Source organism: Macrotis lagotis, chromosome 2, assembly GCF_037893015.1.
Source record: "Macrotis lagotis isolate mMagLag1 chromosome 2, bilby.v1.9.chrom.fasta, whole genome shotgun sequence".
NCBI classification, from domain to species: Eukaryota; Metazoa; Chordata; class Mammalia; order Peramelemorphia; family Peramelidae; genus Macrotis; species Macrotis lagotis.
Genome location: NC_133659.1, coordinates 243,987,527 through 244,012,220, shown reverse-complemented (window position 1 = coordinate 244,012,220; position 24,694 = coordinate 243,987,527). Strand labels below are relative to the sequence as shown.

The following is a 24,694-nucleotide window of genomic DNA, read 5'->3' as shown; positions in this document are numbered from 1 at the left end:
TCAGATCTACAAACATTGTATATAAACCTCTGTTCTATTCCTTGCATTTTTCCTGGAGTTGTAGGGCAGCAAACACCATATCAACTGTTTCTCAACCTTTTCTGAAGCCACACTGGCTCTCAGGGAGGTTGACCATCATTCAGGTGAAGGATCAACCTATTGATCAGCCTATTCTGTCAAGAATCTTACCAGGGGCAGCTAGGTGGTACAGTGGACAGAGTACCAGCCTTGAAGTCAAGAGGATCTGAGTTCTAATTGGGCCTCAGACACTTAATAATTACCTAACTGTGTGATCTTGGGCAAGTCACTTAACCCCACTGCCTTGCAAAAAACAAAACAAAACAAAACAGAATCTTAACACCAATGACTAAAAAAGAAATACTCCTGTGATTGTCACAGGAAAATCTATTCCCTTTACCTTTACAGAGAGGGATAATGGAGGCATCCTTGAATTCTTAGGGGATAACCCCTTCATGTCATATAACCTGGAAAATTTCAGTCAATATTTGGATGAGCAATGGACTCCCCACCTTGTAGATCTCAGCTGGAATAGAATCAGCACCAGGTTTTTTTTGTCACTTGAAAGGAGCTTAATGGCATTCAATGGGACCGATTGACTTCAACTTGAGGTAAATGGTCAAAGGTTTCTGCATTGATTAATGTCAGTCTGATAAGACTGATAAGTCTGATAAGAACACTGAACACTAGGATCATATCCCTATTGTTAATTAATGTGGATCCATCTACATGCACCACATTATCTTTGGCCCATAAAAAATCCTCAGGGCATCATAAAAGCATTTTGGTTTGTTACTATTTGCATAAAATTGAATTTCATCTGTCTTCCTGAGTCAAGAGTCCTGTATCTCTCTAAGCTTCACTTGTACTTTACTTTTGATGGAATTAAATGTTGCCTTCTTAGAAATGGATGAACTATCATGCTGGTATACCCTGTGGAGTGCTCATTTTTCATTTAGCAGCTTATATATTTCCCCATCATTTTTATCAACCCAGTCTTGGTGTTTACTAGTGTTTTGGCCCAGATGAACACATGCAGTGCTGAACACCAAATCTCAAAGCTGCTCACTCCTTTTCTGCTCCACTGTTGCCAACTGTGTTTTGGCACAGTTTGCTCTCCAAGTTAGTGACAAACTGTTCCCTTTTAGAGAGACACTTTAATCTCTTGACATTAATTCTTCTAGGATTCATTTTGCCCTGGGGCTACCGCTTTGGTTGAGTGTAAATATTTCAATTAGAAAGGTTCAGTAGGTGATTATACCAGTACTCTGCACCACACATTGCCTTTGTCACTCTTACATCCATTGGATTTAAGTGAAGAGGAGCTGCATGAAGACAACCGCCTCACTCTCTCTTCCAAAGTCAGCATGATCCAGCATGGCAAGACAGAGTCTGGTGATGGCTCTAGATACAGTGTCTTCACTTTGCTATTTTCAGTGTCTAACCAAGCTCTAAGTGCTCCACAGACCTACTTCAACTGACTTCATGGCCATTGGAATGAATTGTTCTTCTCCACCCATTCCACCAGTGGAAGACTTCACATACTTGGGGTAGTCTGAGCAATGGAGTGATCTAACAGAATCCTATTCTGAGCCTTGTGCCAACAACACAGAGGTGCTGCTCCAGAATTTATTTGACATATTATTTTAAAGTTGGATGGGAAATTTGGGAGAGTTCAGTTGAAATGCTTCCTTTGCTTTGCCATCTTGGCTCTGCCCAGAATTAAAATAAAGTAATTTTAAAAACTATATTTATTTGCCCATAATAGAATAGTGTTACCACTTTTGTCAACAATCTCCAGCATTTAGCCTTCAGTTTAGTATATAAGAGGTACTTAACTATTATATTTTTGCAGATCATATTTTAGAGAACCTTAAGATATTCACAAAAAATTAATAGAAACAATAACTTAAGTAAATTAGCAGAGTATAAAAATTATCCCTTACACCAGAGATGCTAGTCCTCCTTGAACGCCCATATGCCCCAAATATATATATAGACTTAATTATTAAAAAAAAACTATGGGACTTAGATGTAAAAAAATTATATAAGTTAGAGGAATAATAAAAGTTATCTTTTATAATATGAATAGAAGAAATATTGACCAAATAAGAGACAAGTTCACAGGAAATAAATTCTGATTATATAAAAATGAAAAGTTTTTGCATAAACAAAATCTGAGAACCAAAAGTGAGAATTAAAAGGCAAACAGTTAAATGGCAAAGTCTTTGAAGCAATATTTTTTGTGATAGATTTCTGATATATAAGGGACTGATACAAATATTATTAGAACAAGAATCATTTCCCAACATAAAAAGGTCAAATATAAAAAATGCCCCATTAACTAATAATAAAATTGCAAGTTAAAACAACTTTGAGGATCCTATCTTAATCATTAACTTAACAATGATAACAATGGAGGAAAAAGACATTTATTGTAGGAATTGTGGAAGGAAAGGCACATTAATGCCTTTTTGGAGCTTTTGGTTAGTCTAGTCATTTTGGGAAGCAATTTAAGACTACAATCCAAAATACACCAATTTGCACATTCTCCAAAGTAATAAAAGAAAGAGGGCACTATAGAAAAGTAATACTTTTTTAGTAGCAAAGAACTGGAAACAATTATATTAATCAGTCAATAAACTGTGAACACATAAGGCATTGTGCTGTGTTGGTAATAGAAAAGATGGTCTCTACTCTCAAGGAACTCTTAGTCTAATGAGTAAGATAACATGTAAATAAATTTGTACAAGCAAGCTATATGCAATTGAGGACTATCTAAACAAATTATAATATAACAACGTATTGGAACATTACTAAGCACTAAGATTCTATGACAGGGAAAGATTCAGAGACACCTGGGATGATTTACATAAATTGATGCAGAGTGAAGTGAAGCAAGAGCTATGATCAAATGCAATAATTAATCATTACTCCAGAAGACTAATAATTATTCATGATTCTTAATTCTTGGTAAAGAGGAAATGAACTAGACATAAGATGAGACATATTCTAGACATACTCTAAATTGATTGTTTGATTCTACTTGTTAAAAAGATGAGATTTTATGTGGATGGGAAGTGGGGAAGTAATGTTATATTGAAAAAGATGAAAAGCAAGAGATGAAAAAATTTTTAAATGCACAATGAAAAAAAATTCAAATACACAAAAGAGCACAGAAACAGAACAGAGTTGTGGATTATTTCATGTTTTTTAAAGTAGCTGTTAGAGTCACTTAATTCAGTCACTACCTCTGTTTGCTTCAGTTTCCCACTTGTGAAATGTATATAATAATAATATCTACCTCCCAGGGTTGTGAGGATCAACTGAATTTGGGAAGTACTTAGTTGTACCTGGCATGTAGTAAGGGACATAGAAGTGTTACTTTTTGTTCTTGTTCTCCTCCTCCGCCTTTTTCTCCTTCTAAATCTTTCTGGGGTTTTTTGGTATAGGAAATTCATGATGATGTTTGCCAAATTTAAGAGAATATTTTTTTTAAAAACCGAGCAAAGCATCAGAAGGCGCTAGACACGGTTAATTCTGAATAGTCTTAAGGTAGCGAGAATCCCGTTACTGCCTTGGGAGTTCTTCCGGCATCGGAGGCCTCCAGGGTTGGAACACAAAGTGGCCAGAACCAAGGCCAAACGAGGGGGTACGCGGGGGTACGGGGGAGCGGTCGGGTCGGAGGCAGCGGCAGGGTGAGCCCCCGGCTGCTCGCTTAAAGCAGCCGCCCCTTTTCCCTTCGGTTCCGTTCTGAAACCACCAATACGCGGAGCCCTCCCCCCTTCCCAGAGCGGCGCCGGAAGTGCCCGGCAGAGGGCCCCTATCAGCCGCGAGCGCGCCGCTGAGCCCGCCCCCACTTCCGGCTGAAGCGCCTTTCTTGGTACACGTGGCTTGGGTCCAGAATTACGGATCGAGTCCACTTGCGGGGACCAAGTAGGGAGGAAACTTTAGTGGCTGGGGGCGGGCCTGAGGGCGGGCGCTGTGGCGGCGAAGCTCGGGGGCGGAAGTTGGGGAGGGGGTGGCTTGACTCCGAGGGTCCGCGGAGCTCGAGGAAGAGAAGCCCCCGGGCCGGAGGAAGAAAGCTTTGCCCAGTCCCTGCAGGGGGGGGGGGGGGGGGGGGGGGGGGCTGCGGGGACGGATTGGGAGAGGGCGGGGCACTGACTTCCAGACCCGCCGAGGTAGCTAAAGAATGTCAAGCAGCCCGGAGCGCCCCTGCCTCGGCTCCCGACGGGCGCCAACCCTTTCAGACTTACATCTTTGTCTCCCGCCAAGTCAAGGATGGCATTTCCCACGTGACCGCACCCTCAGAATTCCTCATTCCTTGCCCTGGCATCCAACCGGGCTCACCCCTAACCTGCCATCCCCACCGTTGGGGCTGGTGGCTTACAGGGGGAATTCTTAGGTCAATGCAGGGCACAGCAGATCCTAAGTACCTAAGTGGCAAGGCAGGGCACAATTCTGAAACCCCAGTGTGGCAATTTGGGCCATGGTCCTTAGGCCTGTGGGTGATAATTCTGAGCCTCGGCTGCAAAGCCTTGTCCTCATCCTGTTCTGGGTGGTAATGGGGACTGGAAAGATCGAGGGTTTGTGTTTGTGTGTCTGTGTGTGTGTGTGTGTGTGTGTGTGTGTGTGTGTGTGTGTCTGTGTGTGTGTGTCTGTGTGTGCCTGTGACAGTTTTGTTAATACCCATATCTCTCTCAGATTTCCAGCGCATTTGGAAACGCCAGGATAAAACAGTGGGGAGACTTCAGTTTGGTTTCCCACATTACAAACTCCAAGCCAGAGCAGGCTTGATGGCAGAAAATTCAAGGGAGGTGGTTACCCTAGTTCCCCAAACTTTGGATCCAGAGAAGGAAGGATTCTATCAGGTGTGATCTTGTGTTAGCTGATGTAATATGGCTCTTTCTATTTAAGCTATTTTTTCTTTAGGTTCCTACCTTCCCCCTCCTCCCCTTCTCCTCCTTTTCCTGCCTTCCTTTTTCTAGGAGTGGATGGGGAAAATATTCAGCAGACCAACTTGCAACTGAAATCTTTTGCATCTTAGGTGAATTTCATTAATGTATATGCATTGACTGCAGTATAAAATTTCAATTTCTAAGGAAGTCCAATAAATTAGTAGAGGATACATACCTTTTGTTAAGTACCATGCTGGGGGGCAGGGGAACCAGAATAATATCATCAATAATTTCTATTAATGAAAACAAGACAGTTTCATAAAATAAATACAGTATTTCATATAATTCTTTGCTATATGATATATAAAAGCCCCCCCCCCCAAATTTCAGAGAGTGGAGAGAATATTGTAAACTGGTGTATGTATGCTTTTTGGAGGCAATAGTTGTAGAATAATAAGTAAGATATGATAAGCATAGTAACAGAAACAGCTATAATTATGGTGATTTTGTTGTACAGTGAAGCAACAAACCTGGAATGGAACAGAAGGTTCTGTTGAGTAATGATACAATGTATACAATGAAGTCAGTTTTTTGGTTTTTGAGGACTCCAAAATGAGGAATTTAGACATTGTTTGAGTATTTTGTGAGCTATTAAAAGTTTGTGATGAATGATGTGAAGGCAGTGGTGGAATATGCAGTGGTTTAGAAATAGGCAGGCAGGCTAGTTAGGATTCAAAAGAGTAATTTAGGAATGAGATGACATAGAGTTAGTCTAGAATGATGGCAACAGAAATGGAAAAAAAGAACAAAACCCAAAGGATAAAAAAAGATAAAGTGGTGAGATAAGCCAAAGTTGATTTCAAGGTATCAGTGCACCTATGTTTTATGTATTGGTCAGGAATCACAAAGTAGGACTGGAAATTTCAAGTTTTTTTCTTGCCCTTATGATAAGGTAAATAATATATTTTTTTCTTCTAATGGTGTTACTCCAGACATTAATCTCTAATCGGTGCCTTGTTAAGAGAGAGTCTAGGGATTTTTATATTATTTTTTTTTCCTGTTACCTTGGAAAACAGACCAAATTTGAGTTTCTTGTTTTGGCTTCAAAAAACTCAACAAACAAATCAAGCACACTGGAAGGAACTAGAAAGGAGATAATTCAAACATAATCTGTGTTCTCAAAGGAATTTATGATCTGCTGGAGATGAAAGACACACACATACTGTAGGATAAAATCTATTGAATTATAGGATTTAGAGCTGAAGAGTATCTCAGGTCATCTTGTTCAACCCCATCATTTTATGGGTAAGGAAAGTGAGATTCAGAGGTAGAATGACTTACTGAGGACCACCCAGGTAGAGAGTGGCCCTGGCTTTCTGATGACAGATCCGTCACCTTTTAAGTACACAAGATTATGATATTTCTGAGGGAAAAGGATATTTTGATTTTTTTTTTTAACTCTAAGCTTCCGTGGTAATTGTCTACTAAACTCAGCTTAATTCTTCTGTAATGTTAATTGTCCACAGTCCTTGGACCTGTCACCTGGACAAGAGATTTTGACTCAGACAGATTGGGAATCAAAGAAATTCCAACTCCAGCCTGTGACAGATGAGTCTGAATGTGTGATTCTGAAACCCTACTTGCTGCTACAGAATGGTGAGAAATAGAATCTATTTTGTTAGGGGTTTTTTCCCTGCTGTCTATGTCTCTAGGTATAGTTATATAGTAGGTTCTAGACCAGATCATATAGCTTTAACATACATTTTACCTAAGGTAATTCTAATTATTAACTTTAAAATTTGATATTGCTAATTAGGAGTTATTTCTCATTTTTCCTTATTTTTATTTTGAGAGATAATGAAGAAGGTAATATTTGAAATTTTATTTATTTTGACTAAGGAGAGGCTACCTGGGTAGTAAGAGGAGAGATCTGAGTTCAAGGTGTTGCCTCTGATACATAATGGCTTTGTGACTGAGCAAATCATTTAGTTTCTCAGTGATTCAAGCAATTTCAAAATGTTTGCTGACATGTATTTGTAGAGAAAATTTCCTCACTGATTCAGTTCCCTATATTGATGAAATCAAAGGTTTTGTGTGGGGCATTCATGTCCCCATCAAAGCCAACTAAATCATGAATTCATGTTGGCTGAAAATTTACAATATAAACTAAAATTAATGTCCTTCTATGGTTTTAAATTCTAGATCATTTCTGGATCTACTTCCCAGCCAGTATGTTATTTAGAAAAAATAGCTCACTTTTATATAGCACTTTAGGGTTAATGAATTGCTTTCTTCTCAAGAAACCTCTGGGGAAAAAATAGTAGTATTCTCTTACATATTAATTCAGCAAGCATTTATTAAGTGACTTCTGTGTGTAAACACTATGCTAGGTGATGGGGGATACAAAGATCAAATGGAAAACAGGCATGCCCTTAAGGAATCACATTCTTCTAGGTGAGGATACAGGAAGAACACAGATCAATTAGTACAAGATATTTTGAGGAAGGAGAGAATTCTAATAGACATTAGGAGGTGAGGCAACGTGAGCATAATGGATATAAGAGTGCTGGAGAGGTCAGGAAGACCAGAAAGAGGGCCTCATCCTGCCATTGAATTTTTTTCATTTATATAACCACAAATGAGTCATTTAGCACTTGAGTTTCAATTTTCTGATCTATAAAATGGGGGGCGATAACTCTGGTTTCTATTTTACAGGGTTGTTTAGAGGCTTAAATGAGATATTTGTAAATGTGCTTTGTAAACTTTAAAATACTTATGAATTTCAATTATTGTTTGGCAAAGAAAAGGAGAATATGCATGCTGGATAGCTTGTACAATCAGGAACAACAAATAGATCAGTTTATCTGTAATGCAGCATATGAATAGGAGAATGATGTGAAATATATATGAAAAGTTAGACTGGAGACAGATTGTGAAATGTTTTGAATACCAGGCTGTTGATACATTCTAGAGATAATAGAGAACCATTGAAGTTTCTTGAGCAGGGGAATGATATGGTCAGACATGTATTTTAAGAAGAAGATTTTGACAGCTAAGTGAAGGGTGGATTAGAAAGGGGAGAGATTAGAAGCTTAGAGATCAGTAAGGAGGGAAGCTATTTCAGTAGTCCAGGTAAGAAGTGATAATCAAAACAGGATAGTAGCTTGGAGGAAGGAGATGGAAACAAGAGATGTTGAGTTAGAATCAACCATACTTTTAAGTTGATTAGATATTTGAGGTGGATGATTAGGATGACAAAGAGTCAGGGGTGACTGCTAAATTTCAAACTTGAGTGACTGGAAGGATGGTGGTGTATTTCAACAAAAATGGAGCTTTGGAAGAAAGGAGAGTTTAGATGGGGGAAGAAAACATCCTGTTTGATTTGAGATACCCCTAAGACATCTAGATAGAGATGTCCAGAAGTTAGTTGATGGTGATTGGAGCTCAGAAAGAAGATCATTCAAGTCTGAGGAAACATTTACATAGAAGATGTTCATTGTTTTGTCTTTCTGTGGTGGAAAGTGGGGGGGGGTGTCTTGGTTCATAGAGCTTGCTCTGAGTCTGAACTGTGGGATGGAGCATTAGTCTATGCTGGATACTATGTGCTGCCAAATAAAGTTCTGAATGTTTAAAAAAAAAGATATGATGAGAGAAATAGTCCCAGAATGGAGCATTGAGATTCGAGTTATATTTTGTTAACTGGCATCCAGCAGAAAATACTGAGAGTTAGTCATAGAAAGGAAGAAAACCAGAACAAAAAGGGAGTGTCACAAAGACCCTTGAAAAAGAGTATTTAGGAGTAAGCAGAAGATGCAAAAGCTGCTTAAGGATAAGGACCAAAAGAGAAATGAAAGAAATAAGTATTCATTAAATGCCTATCATTTGTCTATGGTTCTACCCAATGCTTTTACAAATTTTATCTCATTTGATTATCACCTCTCCCTTGGCAGTCAGTGCTAATTTGCAATTATGAAGACTGAGCCAAACAGATTAAGTCAATTGTCCGAGGTCAGGGATATGGTGAGTGTGTGAGGTTGGATTTGAACTCAGGTCTTCTGACTTCAGACCCAGTGCTCTTTGGACTATAAGGCATCAAGACTGAGAAAGGCCATCAGATTTTGCAATTAAAAGAGGTTGCTGGTAATTTTGGGAGAAGACAGTCTCATTCAAGTGTGAGAGTCAGAAACCAGACTGAAAGGGATAAGGAATGAGTGGGAATAATAATGCAAAGGAAAACCATGGTGAAAGACTTCAGATCTTTGATCAATGCAGTGACCACTCATGACTTCAGACAGCTGTCAGTGAAACTTGCCTATTGCCTCTTGTCAGAGGGGTGGTAGCATAGAGATGTGGAATAATGTTAATTTATTTGCTTAACACTTGTTTACAAGGGAAGATTCTTCTGTTGTTGGAAGCTATTGCTGGGAAATAACAGTGTCTTTAAATAGAAATCACTACCAGGATTGAATTGGATTGTTTTTCATCTTTAACATCAGTGCTTTGCATATAGTTGACTCTTAATAATTGCTTTGAAATACATGAGTGAATTTTTTTTAGGGTTTTTTTTTTGTAAGGCAATAGGGTTAAGTGGCTTGCCTAAGGCCACACAGCTAGGCAATTATTAAGTGTCTGAGGCCAGATTTGAACTCAGGTCCTCCTGATTCCAGGGCCAGTGCTCTATCCACTGTGCCACCTAGCCCACTCCATGAGTGCATTTTTAATGTGATAGGAAATGAAGAAATAGAGGTCATGGTGGTGGTGGTGTGTATGGCTTCATATGGTATGGGTGAGAGAGTGTGCAGCTTAACTGAATGTCTTTGATCTATCTTGCTATCCTCTTTTAATTTAATTCCTTTTAAATGAGGGGAAAACAGGTTTAAGAAGAGTGAGACAGAGAGAGAGATGGAAGGATAGGAGACTGCTATGAGAGAAATTTCAGTGTTTTGGATCGGAGGAGTAGATGTCTTATGGGGGATGATAAGATCAAAGTTATAGTTATTCTTTTTGGCTGAGGTGTAGTAGGTCAGGGCCATTGAGGTTGAAGAAACAGAGATTTAACAATATAATGGGGATTCCAGAGGTAAAATAGAAAGGAAGGGTAGAACAAAATGAAGATCCTACCCAGGAGTGTGCCAAGCCTGGAGAGAAAAAAGAAGTAGTAGAACATGAAGATTTTTTTTCCATAGGTAACTGTTAACATTAAATCACTGTTATTAATATTAACTTATCTGTTTTTTGGCTAGCAAATCTTAACTCCTTAAGGTAAGACAGCCAAAAAACAGAGAAATTGCACTATTTGACTTTGGGGCTCCCACTCTCAAGGGACCTGTGGCATCAGTTTTCTCTCAAGTACTAGGGAAGAGGGGGAAATGAATTGGGCTTTTGGACAGTAGATCAGGGCAGGCCCCCCAAACCCATTCAATTAAGTGAACCTCTGCCTATTCATTTTCACTTGGCTAAGCCCTGGGGGTTCCTTGAGCAGTGTTTGGCTTCTGGCTTTGTACAGTGGCTCAGGTCTTCCTCAAGTTTCAGTAGTGGTGCCTACCTTGAGATGCTGAGATTCTGAGATGTTGAGGGATTTGTCCCTCAGCTAGTGATTCTCCTAGCTAGGAAACAATTTTAATATTAACCTAAGCAAATGTAATATAGGCCCAGGGCACATATAGGTTAAGTCTTATGCATCATTACTAACTTGGTGTAGAGAAAAGAGGAGTGGACTGTAATTTAGGCAAATCACTTAAGATCTCTGAGCTTTAGTTTCTTCATCTGCAAAAAAAAAGTTGAGTTTGGAGTGAGACACATCCTAGCTCTAAAATTTTATGATCTGATAAAAGTACTCTTTGGACAAAAAAATAGGAAAATAAAGCACATAACTGCTACATAAACTTTAAAAAAAATACTGAAAACCAAAGGAAATATGGTGAGATGGAGAGAATATTGAATAAAAAGATGTGATAAATAAAATGGCAGCAATTTCCCAAATCAAAACAATTGTTTTGATTTGTGGCTTATATGAAGGAAAAAAGTCTTCTAAGGTCTCAAGAAGGGAAAGAAAAAAGGGAAACTGGAAGGGGGGGATATCCTTTTAATCAACAGCAATTTACTAATTGTCTATTTTGTGTGATTGAAGGGCATGGCACATAAAGATGAATAAAACATGGATCCTACCTCCAGGGAGTTTAAAAGGTATAACAAAGACCAGTGACTTGCTTGTAACAGAAGTCAGGACCTACAGTGAAACTGAAAAGTTTGTGAACCAGGTCTGTAAAAAACAGAAGAATCAAATATCTAAATCTTTTTAGAAAAAAATAATATTTTGAACCTTTTCTTGATTTCAAGTACCCCAGTCAAGGATAATTCATTATTTAGATCCCACTGCTTGAGAATAGGCATCTTTCCCATAAAGTCAGCTTTAATCCCTCTCTTCTCTGTGTTATTAAGGAGCAGGAGGAGGAACTTCATTCAGCAGCTGAAGAATCAGTCCAAGAGAATTTAAGATGCAGCAGAGGAAGCAGACACATTCCAGAGCTAGAGAGAGACAATTACTCAAGAATGAAGCTTCAAAGAGCATTATAATCAGAATGCTGCTCCTATTGTGGTGACTTTTACTATTATCACCTAGTTTTGATCTGGCATTTTAATGGGCTGGAAGACATAGGAAAGACAGGAATGTCAAGTGAGATCACTGTACTCAACCCCATCACTTTACATTACTTTACAGGAATTGAATTTTATAACTGCTGAATGAATTCCCTTAGGTCACCCAGTCACTTAATGACTGAGCCAGAAGCCTAGATCCCTGTTCTCATGACTTCCAGTACATTGTAAGAGAGCTTAGAATTCTCTAAGTTCCATCATATATTCTCCAAAATGAATGTCTTTAAAAGTGAATAGTTGAAGGATCTGTGAGTTCATTAGGATAGGAAATTCCTTCCACTAGCCAGTCTGACTTAGGATAGATAGAGAGAATTTAATTTCACCTAGGGAAGTTGAAGTTAAATTACTTGCCTAGGGTTGGTTACAAGGCAGGACTTTGAACCTAGATATTCCCAGCTCCAAACATAGAATTCTTTCCACTATATCATCTTGACTCTTTCAAAATAAAATATGATTAAAAATATAGTTTCAACAAATCCTATAAAAGCTTTAAATTGCTTGTAATGAAATTTTGTTTTTCTGGTGAATATAGATATAACAGGTAAGCACCATGAAAAGAGAGTGCTGATGTCCAGACTCTTATTTAAAGGTCCCTTAACTTGTATGAATTTTTTGTAGCACAACTAGCCCCTTAGGACAGGGAATGGTTCTGAGAGGCTTATTCTTAGGAGTGAAGCATTTACTGGATCCATATTTTTATCACAAGTCCCTCTACAAGGTACAAGCATAAAGTCCCTGTGGATAGTATAAGTACAGACCATCATAGATGACATTGCAACTTCTCTTGAAGACAGAGAAAGGAAGTTCAGAAAAGGGGCCTTAAAGATTGGATCTATGAGGTTTATTTGGGGTGAAGAACTCACCATCTCTCAAACTCAAGAGTGAAACAAAGACTTAGACTTTAACAGGCTGCACAGTTTACAATTTACCACAAAAAATTTACAAAGTAATATAAAAACTTCACAGGTGACTCTTAAAAACTGCACAAATTACTACAAAGGCTTACAAATAGGTTCTTTGGAGCAGCAGCAAGATAGTGAGTTTCAATAGAAGTAGGAAGACTGGGAAATTGTATTCCCCTTGAAGATGGAGAAAGTAGGGTTTTGGAGAAAGGGGGCTTAATGATAAATGTGGGTTTGTTTTGTGAAGAATTCATTATATCTCAGACTCGGGCAGGTAAGGAAAGCTTAAATTTTAATTCAAAGATTGCTCAAATAGTTTACAATTTGCCATATAAAGTCCACAAATTAATACAAAAAAGTTCACAAGTAACAAAAAAAAGCTCACAGATTAGTGAAAAGTTAAAAGGTAAACCCTCGGTAAAAAAGGAAGATGATGAATGCAAAACTGTTTATTGAAGGAAAGTACAGTTGACTGGGTCCAAGCAGATTCCAACAGTGGGTAGTAGGGAGAACAAGTTTTTTTTAATAGGGTATTGGATAAAGGAGGCAGGGTGGTATGGTTTCTATAGGGACTGGGAGCTGTTGGGGTCTCCATGGAGGATGTGTGTTGTTTGGGGGGGGGGTCACCAAGGTGAGACTGAACATGGAAGTTTCTATGGAGGTTAGAATTTGTGTCCTTAGAAAGGGATGATCAATAGGTTTCTACTGGGCAAGAATGAAACTCAGGCCTGGATGGATCCAACATTCCAGCCTTTTTATTTTAATTTTACTAAGGGGGGATTGGGGTCAGAAGTCAGTTCTTCTGAAGCTGCTTCTAGTTGAGTTGGGGTGATGATGTCATCAGGTATAGTAAAGGGTAAAGGATGGAACTGTTGGTATCCTTGGGCCTGAAGTAGTATCATGGATTTGACCATCTGAGATGTTGCAGTGTTTTTTGGATGAAGGATGTAAGCATCTGGAAGAAAAGAGAACCTAAAAAGAGTTCCAGAAAGACTATGATTAGTGGAATTAATGTAGGAAGAACCATGGGAATATGTGGGAGGACTGAAATCAACTGGACCAGGTATCCCCTGATTTTTTTCTTAATGTGTTAAGGCTCTGTTAGTCAATATTTTAGCAGCATTCTAAATCATTCCAGACTTCTTACCATCCAGAAACAAACAGAGGCCTCCCTTCTCGGAGGGTCGGTAGGTCCAGACCCTGTCTGTTTTGTAAGGTTACAGTGACTAGGGTAACCAGTTGATCTTGAATTTGTAGGAAACTTTTGGCTATACCATCAAGACTTTACTGAAAGTCTTTGATAGCTGCCTCCTATCCCCATGCCCACTCCAGAAAGGATGCCTATGGCCACTAAGAAAGGAATGAGAGCAGGAGCTCTGTGGTACCTTGTGCCTGTCTTGAGGGTGATAGGAAGGGACTGGTTGTTAGGGGCTACCTCAGAATGAGTCAAGAGGTAGACCAGTGAACAAAAACCTGTCCAGTTGATGGGAAGACATAGGTATACAGTGTTCCAACAAAGGAAGAAGATCCCATCTCCTTTCAAGCAAATACCAGGATAGAGAGAGAGAAGAGGTGAACAAACTCATTCCTCTCCCTGGGCCAAAGTAAGAGGGAATCCATGAGGACTAGGCATGCCATGGGTCTTGGATGGGGACATACCCATGGACTCATTGAGTTGGGAAAGAAGAGGGGATTTGAAGGTCCTCTTTGAGGTGAGGTACAGTTACAGAATCAACAGTTTTTGGTAAGTCTCAGGAACGTTTCAGAGCAGAAGTTTTTAATCAGTGAGGATGAAAACTGTAGAATGAGTTTATGTCTTACATGGAAGGAATCATGAAAGTGAGAAAGAAAGGTGTCTGCTTGCTTTTGGGGAAGGAGAAGGCAGTTGTTCTGAGTTAGCCAGGGTTTCTGCCCTATGGCCCCTTTAGAGAAATGGCTTCTTTTTCATCTAGTGTATTTTCTGGATTCAGGGAAGGCAAGGTAATTAATTGAAAGTGTGTGTATAGAGTTGATGTGCAGCCTTTCTGGCTACCTAGTTGACCTCATTCCCAGTAGTCATAGAGGTGGTCATGCCCTGAATGGCCCTTACAGTGCATTGCCACCAAAGGAGAGGAGAAGGACATGACAGGGAGGAGTTTAAGGATTAAGTTAGCATTTTCTTATAGGAGAATCATTCTGCTCAGTTAGAGGCATGAAAATGTAAAATATGAAGAAGCATATCAGGAATCTGTGTAGATGTTAATACATTTCCCTTTTGCTAGAGTAAGGACTCAAATTAAGGCAATGAGTTCTGTTCCCTTAGAGAAAGTCTGTGGAGGAAGAGTGGCATATCCCCACTATCTGCTTCCTATTTACCATTGAGGAACTCCCATTGATGAACCAGTTATCATCAAGGTCTGAGAAGGGAGGAGGTTGTAAATATGAGGGAAGGGCATGAAAAGATCAGAGAGAACTTTGGGACAGGAATGAGGGGAAGAATCAGAGAGTAATGGGAGAAGAGTGGTAGGATTAAGAGCTGTAGATCTAGCCAGAGAGACATGAGAGCTTTTTAGAATGGCCAGGTGGACGTGAGGGGGTGAAGAAAGCATTCAACTTGGTTATTAATAAAATCTGCTATAGAGTGGGAGGAATACACAGTCATGGGTTGAGAATATGTTAATTTCTGGGTTTCTTTGTCCAAAAGGACAGTGGCTGCCAGGGCACACAAGCAGGTTGGCCAACTCCAGACCATTGGGTCAAGATGCTTAGAAAGGTGTGCAACCACTTTCAGGTCTGGTCTGGACTTTTGACCAAGATCTACCTTGTCTCTCATCAGTATAAAGCAGGAAGGGCTTATTAAGGTCAGGAAGGGAAAGGACCAGGGGTGTAATAAGGGCGCCCCAGAGCTTGTAAAAAGGGGTGGAGATGGGAATTTCAGGAGGTAGTGGTTCATAAAGAGGTCCTTTTTATGTCTCATAGAGGGGTTTGACGAGGACCCCAAAGTTGAGAATCTAGTTCTGGAACTATTCAGTCAAGCCAAGGAAGGACAAGGGTTTCTGTTTTTAAGATCTAAGACTGGGTATAGTATGATAGAAGAGGGAATGAGGCAAAGTAGTATTTTTGGTTAGATACTACAGGACATAGAGGATTTATATAGAGAGGTTCAAGAGAATGAAAAATATCATGAATGGGAGAGTCAGAAAATGAGACAAGGAAAATGCCTGTAGGATACTTATATGGTTGTTGAAGGCAAGGAATTAAGATTTGTGCCTTTAAATGGGAGAGGAGATCCCTGCCCAATATAGGTGTAGACAACTTAGAACTACCAGAAAGAGATGAGTAAAGTGAAAACCCCAACAGAACAGAGTAAAGGAGGAGTAATTAGAGGTTTAGAGGCGAGTCCCTCAGTCATCATAATTGAAATAAATGAATTTTTTGTGGGTCCTTTATAATCTGACAGGACAGAGAAGGTGGTCCCTGTGTCTAGAAAAAAGATGTTGTCTTACCTGCCACTTATAAGTTACCTGAGTTTTTGTTTGCTTGAGGGGTTCAAGGGGCCAAGGAAGATCCAGTCATCCATGACCAAATCCTCCCCCCCCTTTTTTTTTAGGCAGTGGGGTTAAGTGTGGCTTGCCCAAGGCTTAATTATTAAGTCTCTGAGGCTGGATTTGAACTCAGGTACTCCTGACTCCAGGGCCAATGCTCTATCTACTGTGCCACCTAGCCACCCAAGGTCTTCCCTTTTGAGGAAAAGAGGTGCAATCCAACTTCCAGGGTCCTTTTTTGCCTCACCTTGGGCAAAACTTGGAGAAGGGTCTGGGATTTGAGCATTGAGCTGCCCAATGTCCCTAACCTTCCACATTTAAAACAACCACCTCTGTGATCATTGCCATTATTAAGTCTTGTCCTTTGGGAGTTTGGGGACCTTTTAATGGCAGATGCAAATGACTGAAGAGATTTGATCTGGGATGTAGTTTTCTCTTTATTCTCATTATTAAAGACTGAGAAGGCTGCATTAACCAGATCTCCTTATAGGTGTTTGGGGGTCAGCCTTCATATTCCTCAGTTTTCTATGGATATCAGGGACTGAATGAGAAATGAAGTGTATATTTAGAGAAATAATCCCTTCAGGAGATTCAAGATTAACATTATTATATTTGGTAGTTACCTCTTTAAGTCTATTAAGGAATGCTGTGGGGTTTTCACTGGGGCCTTGCTTAACTTTATCCTTAACTTTATCAAAGTTTTTAGCTTTCTGAGTTGCAGTTTGCAGGCCAGCCATCAGGCAAGCAATCATGTAATCACCAGCATGAAATCTTGGGAATGTTGGTAATTCCATTTGGGGTCTTTCCAAGGGACAGCAGTTGTCCCTACAGCACTGTCTGCATGATTCTATCTATGTAACACAGGTGCATGATCCTGTGCAGCTTTCCCAGACCCTTTCCTTCTCATCAGTAGTCATACCAGTAGAAAAAATAATATAAAGATCTCTTCAGGTCAGGTCATAGGATACAATAAGATAATGAAATTCTTTAGAAAATTGAGAGGGATCAGTAGAATAGGAACCAAGATGTTTTTTCTTTTTTTTTCTTTTTTTCTCAGTAAATCAAGATATATTTATTAATTCTTACAACTAAATTTGCAAAGATTCTACATAAGTTTCAGGCAAAATCATAAGTAAAAAATTAAAACTCAAAATGTTTGGTGCTATCTTGACAGAACATGCTATACAGATAACAATTTTTTACTCATCATTCTTTGTCTTTTCAAAACTAAGCCAAGTAGAACTTTGTTTCTTCATATCTATGTAGCGCACAGTTATTCAAGTGATAATAGTTGTTAAGTCTATGTGGCAAACTGTTAGAGTGATGAATTGATTGGTAATTTAGGAAGGTACCTCTAAACTGTAACTTATCTTTTGTTGTAATTATTGAGAACTCTTTCATAAGACACAGTCTACAATCCATTTTCTATTCTTCTTGAATTGTTGTGGGACATGGCTGTTAATAGAAGAAATTTGCCCCCAGTGGGGATAGTGAATTCAAATAGAATTTAACATCACAAGAAGAAATTGAAAATCTTTTACTAAAAGCTAAAGCTCCAAGATCAAATTTAAATTACTTGATATCCTCATTCATCTTCTCTCACACTACCTCTCAAAACTCACTGACAGTGATCTCTCTTCTTAATTTCTTACAAAATTTTGCCTACAATTCTTCTTTGCACTTGCATTATTCTTTGATAACAGTGGTGTAACTCTTTTATCTGTCTTTGTATATTAAGTCCTGACTCCTAGTTTAAACCTAAACTAAATGTTTTCTGAATGGTCTGATTTATTTAAAAATTAAGAGCTTATTCTAGAATAGAAATTACACTCCAGCTTGTATGTATGTGATCTCATCAATGTGAACATGTGGTACAATGTAAAGATTGTACAATATGGAGTCTGAGAATCTAGGTTTGAATTAAGACTCTTTGTTATTTGTATGGCCTTAACTAACTCATTTAACTTCTCTGAACCAAGATGTTTTTCAGTCTGACTGAAGTTGACTAACTCATTTAACTTCTCTGAACCAAGATGTTTTTCAGTCTGACTGAAGTTGGAAAAAGAGATAAAAAAGGAAGATGGCACTATAAATGGAAATGAATGCAAAGCTATTAATTGAAGGAAAGTACAGCTGACTGGGCCTGAGCAGACTCTTGCAGCGGGTAATGAAAGAGCTAGTCTTTTTATAAGGTATTGGATATAGGAGGCAGGGTGGGTATGGTTTCTATGGGAGCTGTGGGGGTCTCCATGAGTAATGTGTTTTGTTTGGGAGGGGTCACCAAGATGAGACTGAACATTGTTTGGAGTTTCTATGGAGGTTAGGATTTGTGTCCTTAGGAAGGGATAATCAATGGGTCTCTACTGGTCCTGGATCCAACAGTTAGATTTTATTGGATAAAGCAACAAGATATTGAGTTTCAGTAGAAGTAGGAAGAGAGTGGGAGAGTTTGGAGAATAATTCTCTCCTGAGCAGAATTCTGCAGGAAGACAAGCAAATGGGATAAATAGTAGAGAAGAGCAAAGGAAGGCAAGCTGTCATGAATAATAAAGAAGAGTAATAGTGGTGGGGGATGTTGCTACCCCAGAGGATGCTGTCCTCCAGAGGCAGAGGAGCATCTCAGTTGAGGCATGAACTGAACTGATAAGGAGGTCTTAGGTGGGGAGGAGGTACTTTGATCAAGGACTGTAGCTCAAAGAGCTTAGATGTGGAAATGAGAGGAACTGGTAACTCAGGGAGCAGAGATGAGTTAATAAGAGGAATATAGATGAGAGGTTGAAGAGATGAATCCTTCAGGCTAAGCCTGGAATCCATTGTTTTGTTGATAGGGGCTTGTCTTTTCTCTGAGAGGGGCTAGATTCTTTACTAAAAGTTCATTGACCTCTCTTAACTTGGACTATGGAATGGGGGGGGGGGGGACAGAGAGTAATACAGTACAGAGGGTATAGGTTAAGAACTATAAAATATTTCTTTGTCCAGTTTCCCCTACTTCACTCTGATTCTGGTTCCAAAGGATGGTCAATCAGTGAAAGCATACTCAGTAGATAATCAGGTCCTTAGATGCTTCATCTCTGTGCTTCAGCTATGATAAACTTTTCCTGGCTTTTTATTTGCTTTATCTTCATGCACAAAATCCTTGAAAAATTATCAAAATAGAATGGCCAGTTTTGTCTACAACAGTGTCATTGTAGAGTGAATTCTGGGCTTCAAGACTGGGACAACTAACCTGTGATCTTGAAATTTGCAAGTTATTTTTTTCAACTTATACTAAGTCTTAAAACTCTCTGCTCTCTGTTAGATGGAAAGATTCCCACATTCTTAGTTCCTCTGCTGATGAAATCCCTCAAGTAGCATTGTTTGCACAAAAGACCTTGCCTAGTAGAACACTAGAACTACAGTCAATTATTGTCAGTTGATCTTGACCCAGCTGCTGTCAGTAGTAGTAACCTTGTGAAAATGTCCTCTTTTTTTTTTTTTTTAACAAATTTAATTCTGCATATTTTCATATTTTATAGTAACTCTAAGAACATTTAATGTCCCAGGTTATATTTGAAACCTGAAGTTCTTTCTCTTCTTTCACACATCCAGTTATCAAATTCTGTTGTCTTTATCACTACATTCTCTCTGATACCTATTCTTTCCCCTACCCTCATTTCCAAGTCTTCTTTATGATCCTCCTACACCATTAAAATAACTTTTACTATCTTTAAAAAGATTTTGTTGATTCAGTTGTTTTTGTTTTACAATTATTAAACCCTTTCTTCAAAAATAATCTAATACAAATGTTCTATTATAGGTCTTTTAACCCTTTTCTAGGACCCTCATTGAGAAGTTTTGGATGTTTTTACTGCAGTTATCTCCCTTAAACCTCCTTGTTATAAATAGTGAACAGTTAATCCAGAATGATTAAAAATGGCTTTTTTATTAAGCCATATTAATAAATGGCACACCCCTCTCAAGTGGAAAGGGGCAAGGAATCCTGGAAATGTTAGAAGAACTGCCTCATTGGGTCCCTCTGTGGGTTCTGTCTCTCGAAAATTTAGTTAGTCCTTAGCTTATAAGTTTTATGAGAGAGCTCCTAAGACACCATCTGTTCTTGTTGCCATCTTGGCTCCGCCTCTCCCTTTGCATTCTTGTGGAACTCAAACATCCCCATATTCCTCACATTCCTCCTTCCATTAAACCCTTCTTTGTAACAAAGAAAAGCAATTTAAGTGGAACCGTAATGACCACATCTGACTGTATGTGTGGCACCTTATAGCTGTAGTCCTAACTTCTTTATTGGAAGCAGGGAAGTATTTCCCTGATTTCATTTCTCTAGAGCTGCAATCAATTGTTAAAATTCATCATTCATGCTGATTTGGAAGGTTATCATTTACTTTTTTTGTGATCTTTGTATCTGTTAGTTCTGCTTTCTTCACTTTGCCCCATTACTTCATACAAGTCTTCCTATGTTTTTGAATATTTATTATTTCTTATGACACAGTGTGCCACATATTCATAAACCACAATTTGTTAAACCATTCCTCAGTTGATGGATCCCTATTTTGTTTCCAAATTTTAGCTACTGTAAACAGTACTTCTTTGAATGTTTTGTGTGTGTGTGTGTGTGTGTGTGTGTGTGTGTGTGTGGTTTGTGGCTTATGTATAAAAGCATTAATGTAAATGAGAAAGACCTTTCTGTTATTAGACTATTTGGGTATTTATTAAAAAAAATAAGTTGATAGGTATGAGGAGATTTTAACTTTTGGGCATAATTTAATATTGATTTATAGAATTTACAAAATTAGTTGGACCAGTTGCCTCAAAATCCAAAGTGCTGGGATTTCTCATATGTGCCTTACTGAACTTATTTTGTTCCATATTGCTGGGGGCTAATAGTTTATTAGATAAAAAAAAATTCTTTGAATGATGAAATCAGGAGATAGGGAGTTGTCAGGTAAGTATAATTACCCCCTCCCACTTTTTTCCTGATTTTTCTAAATATGTCTATGTTTGACCTCATTGGAGTATTGGAAGTTTAAGTGGGTTTTGGGGGATGAGTAATTCATATTTTTGAGGTAGAAACTGAAATACAAGTAATGAGTCATAGCTCAGATGAGCTATTTTATCAGCTATCCTACTAAAGAAAAATTCTAAATCAGCATCTATCAGTAGATCTTGAAGTCTTACCTGGATGATTTCCAAGCTAGTTGCCTGTATCACATTTCTCTCTCATATTTCTAAATTCTCAACAGGAACTGGAACACATTTATAGATTTAGACTTTCTCTCAACCAATTTATTTATTAGAACAATTTTCTACTAGTTCTTTGGCATGGTCTAAAGAGCACTGATCCTAGAGTCAGGAAGATCTGAGTTCAAATGTGACTTCAGACACTTAACACTCACTAGCTGTGTTACCTTGGGCCCTCACTATGTGATCTAGGACCTTCACTTAATCCTGATTGCTTCACATCCAGGGCTGTCTCCAGTCATCCTGATTCATATCTGACCACTGAACCCCATATGAGGCTGATGATTTAGAATTTCTCCTCTTTATTAAAGTTCAATTCACTTGATGTCATGGCATCACCTTTCTGATGTCATTGTTTTCTTTGGGAATGAAGGACAAATGTCTTTGTCATCAGTTCATTTATTTGTACATCAAAATATTGTCTTTTCCTTTTTGTGTGATTTTTCATTTTACCTTCTTTCACACATTCTTAGTTTCTTTTTATAATGTTTTTGAAATACTGTCATTGATCTCTTTCCCCTTTCCTCCTCCATAACAGTTCCCCATTCCACTCATTTCCCTCCCCCCCACCCCCAGATGAAACTGTAAAAGAATACTAGAGGGTTCAGTGTTTGGATTGTAGATGGAGAACTAGCTCAAGTTTCAGGAAACTAAGTAAGGAAAAAGATGGAGGAAGAATCTTAGTTACTGACAGCTGCTCAGAGGCAGTATTGTAACTGCATACAGTTTTGGAATCATAAAAATATACAAAGCCAAGCTTTGTCCCACTGAGGAAGTTTTAACAAAATTCCAATCAATGTGCATGGATTCAGCATGTTCCTTTACTAGAATCTTTCCTCTACTATTCCCCTTGCTTATACTTTAATTCAAACTAAATTTTAACTTTCTCAGACCCCACTAGGAAACAGGAACTCTCATCTGGTTCCTTGGCTCTTTTTTTTTCCTAATTTTTTTTTATTCTCATTTCGTATAAATGTGTTTTTTTTACATTAATAAAATATACTTGTTTACAAGTAAACAAAATACCCCTCCCCCCATGAATATAAATAGACTTGCTTGGGTGAAAAAATAAAGGGGAGAGAAAAAAAATTAAAATTAAAAAAAATAATAGTAATAATTGTAGGTATGGCCAGGTGGCGCAATGGACGAAGCACCAGCCCTGGAGCCACGAGCACCCGAGTCCATATCCAGCCTTGTAAACCCAATAATCACCCAGCCATGTGACATGCAAGCCACCCGATCCCCACTGCCCTGCAAAAACCAAAAAGAAGAAAGGGAAAAAAAAAGACCCAAAATAAAATAAAATAGTAATAATAGTAGGGGTAGCTGGGTGGCAGACAGAGCATTGGTCCTTGAGCCAGGAGCACCTGGGTCCGAATCCGGCCTCAGACACCCAAAGATCATTCTGCTATGTGGCTCCAGGCAGGCCACCCAGCCCCACTTGCCCTGCACCCTCCCCCAAATAATAATAACAAAAAATGTGCTTCAGTCTTTGTTCCAACACCATCAACTCTGTCGTGAGTGGATCACATTCTTTATGATAAGTGCATCACAAAAGTTACTTCCATATTTTTCCAACATTGCCATTGCTGATCGCAACTCCCTCCTTTCTTATTTCTCCACTACCGTGTACTATATTTTCTCTCTCCTTTCACTCTGACTCTGCTGTAGGGTCGCTGAGTGGTGCAGCAGACACATCCCTGGTCCTAGGGCCAAGAAGCCCTGAGCCCCCATACCACCCCTTAGGCCCAGAATCCACCTGGCCCTATGGTCCTGGGCAGGCCATCCAATCCCAGCCCCTTGCAAGAAGTAAAAAAAAATGTGTTATATCTGAACACTGTCCCCCCATGGTCCATCCTCTCCTCCTTTATTCACATCCCCACCCCTTCCCCCTGCTCCCCACTCCTTCTTACTCCAGATGTCTGTACCCCATTGAGCATATTTGCTGTTTCCTCTCCTAGCCATCTCTGATGAGAGCAAAGGTTCCCTCATTCCCCCTTGCCTCCCCCCTTCCATATCATTGCAGTAGCTCATTGTAATAAAAAAAATCTTATTATGTGAAATATCTTGGACTATTCCCCCTCTCCTTTTTCTTTCTCCCTTTACATTTCCCTTTTTTTCCTATTGACTCCATTTTTACACCATATTTTATCTTCAAATTCAGCTTTCTCCTGTGCTTCAACTATAAAAGCTCCCTCTACCTGCTCTATTAACTGAGATGGTTCATATGAATATTATCAGTATCATTTTTCTATACATGCAGTTCATCCTCATTAAGTCCCTCATATTTCCCCCCTCTCCTCCAATCTCCATGCTTCACCTGAGTCCTGTACCTGAAGATCACACCTTCTGTTCAGCTCTGGCCATTCCAAAAGGAACCTTTGAAATTCCCCTGGTTCATTGAAAGTCCATCTTTTTCCCTGGAAGAGGACATTCAGCCTTGCTGGGTAGTTCATTCTTGGCTGCATTCTAAGCTCTTTTGCCTTCCGGTATATTGTATTCCAAGCCCTACAAGCTTCCAGTGTAAATGCTGCTAAGTCCTGAGTGATCCTGACTGCAGCTCCATGATATTTGGACTGTGTCCTTCTGGCTGCTTGTAATATTTTCTCTTTGACTTGGGAGTTCTGGAACTTGGCTATAATATTCCTAGGGGTTGGTTTTTTGGAATCTCTTTCTCTGGGGGATCGTTGGATTCTCTCCATTTCTATTTTGCCCTCTGCTTCTAGAATATCAGGGCAATTTTCCTGTAGTAATTCTTTGAAAATGATGTCAAGGCTCTTTTCCTGATCATGACTTTCAGGTATTCCAATAATTTTCAAATTATCTTTCCTAAGTCTGTTTTCCATATCAGTTGTTTTTTTCAATGAGATATTTCACATTTTCTTCTAATTTTTCATTTTTTTGGTTTTGAAGTATTGATTCCTGATTTCTGGTAAATTCATCAATCTCCCTGAATTCTACTCTTTGTCTGAAGGATTTATTCTCCTCAGTTTTCTTATCTCTTTTTCCATCTGGCCAATTTTGTTTTTAAAGCATTCTTCTCCTCAATAACTTTTTTTAAGTGTTTTATCCATTTGACCTAAGCTGTTTTTTAGCATGCTATTTTCTTCAGCATTTTTTTGGATTTCCTTGACTAAACTGCTGACTTCATTTTCATGTTTTTCCTGCATCTCTCTCCTTTCTTTTCCCAGTTTTTCTTCCAACTCCCTCATTTGATTTTCAAAGTCTTTTTTGAGTTCTATCGTAGCCTGAGCCCAATTTCTGTTTTTCTTGGAGTCTTTAGATGTAGGAGCTTGTGCTTCCTCATCTTCAGACTGAGTATTTTGATCCTTCTTGGGCTCATTTGCAAAATATTTCTCAGTGGTCTTCCTCTTATTTCTTTGCTTGTTCATTTTCCCAGCCTAAGCCTGTTTTTTTGAGGTGCTTCCTGAGCTTTTGGGACACTCCCACAAGGGTCTCA

The 24,694-nt window shown here is 38.9% G+C and overlaps 1 protein-coding gene across 1 annotated transcript in view; it reads left to right on the top strand.

Moving 5' to 3' along the window:
• LOC141514624 (uncharacterized) overlaps positions 1–24,694 on the top strand; it is a 115,717-nt gene that overhangs the window by 72,004 nt on the left and 19,019 nt on the right. The gene's annotated exons all lie outside the window — the stretch shown is intronic.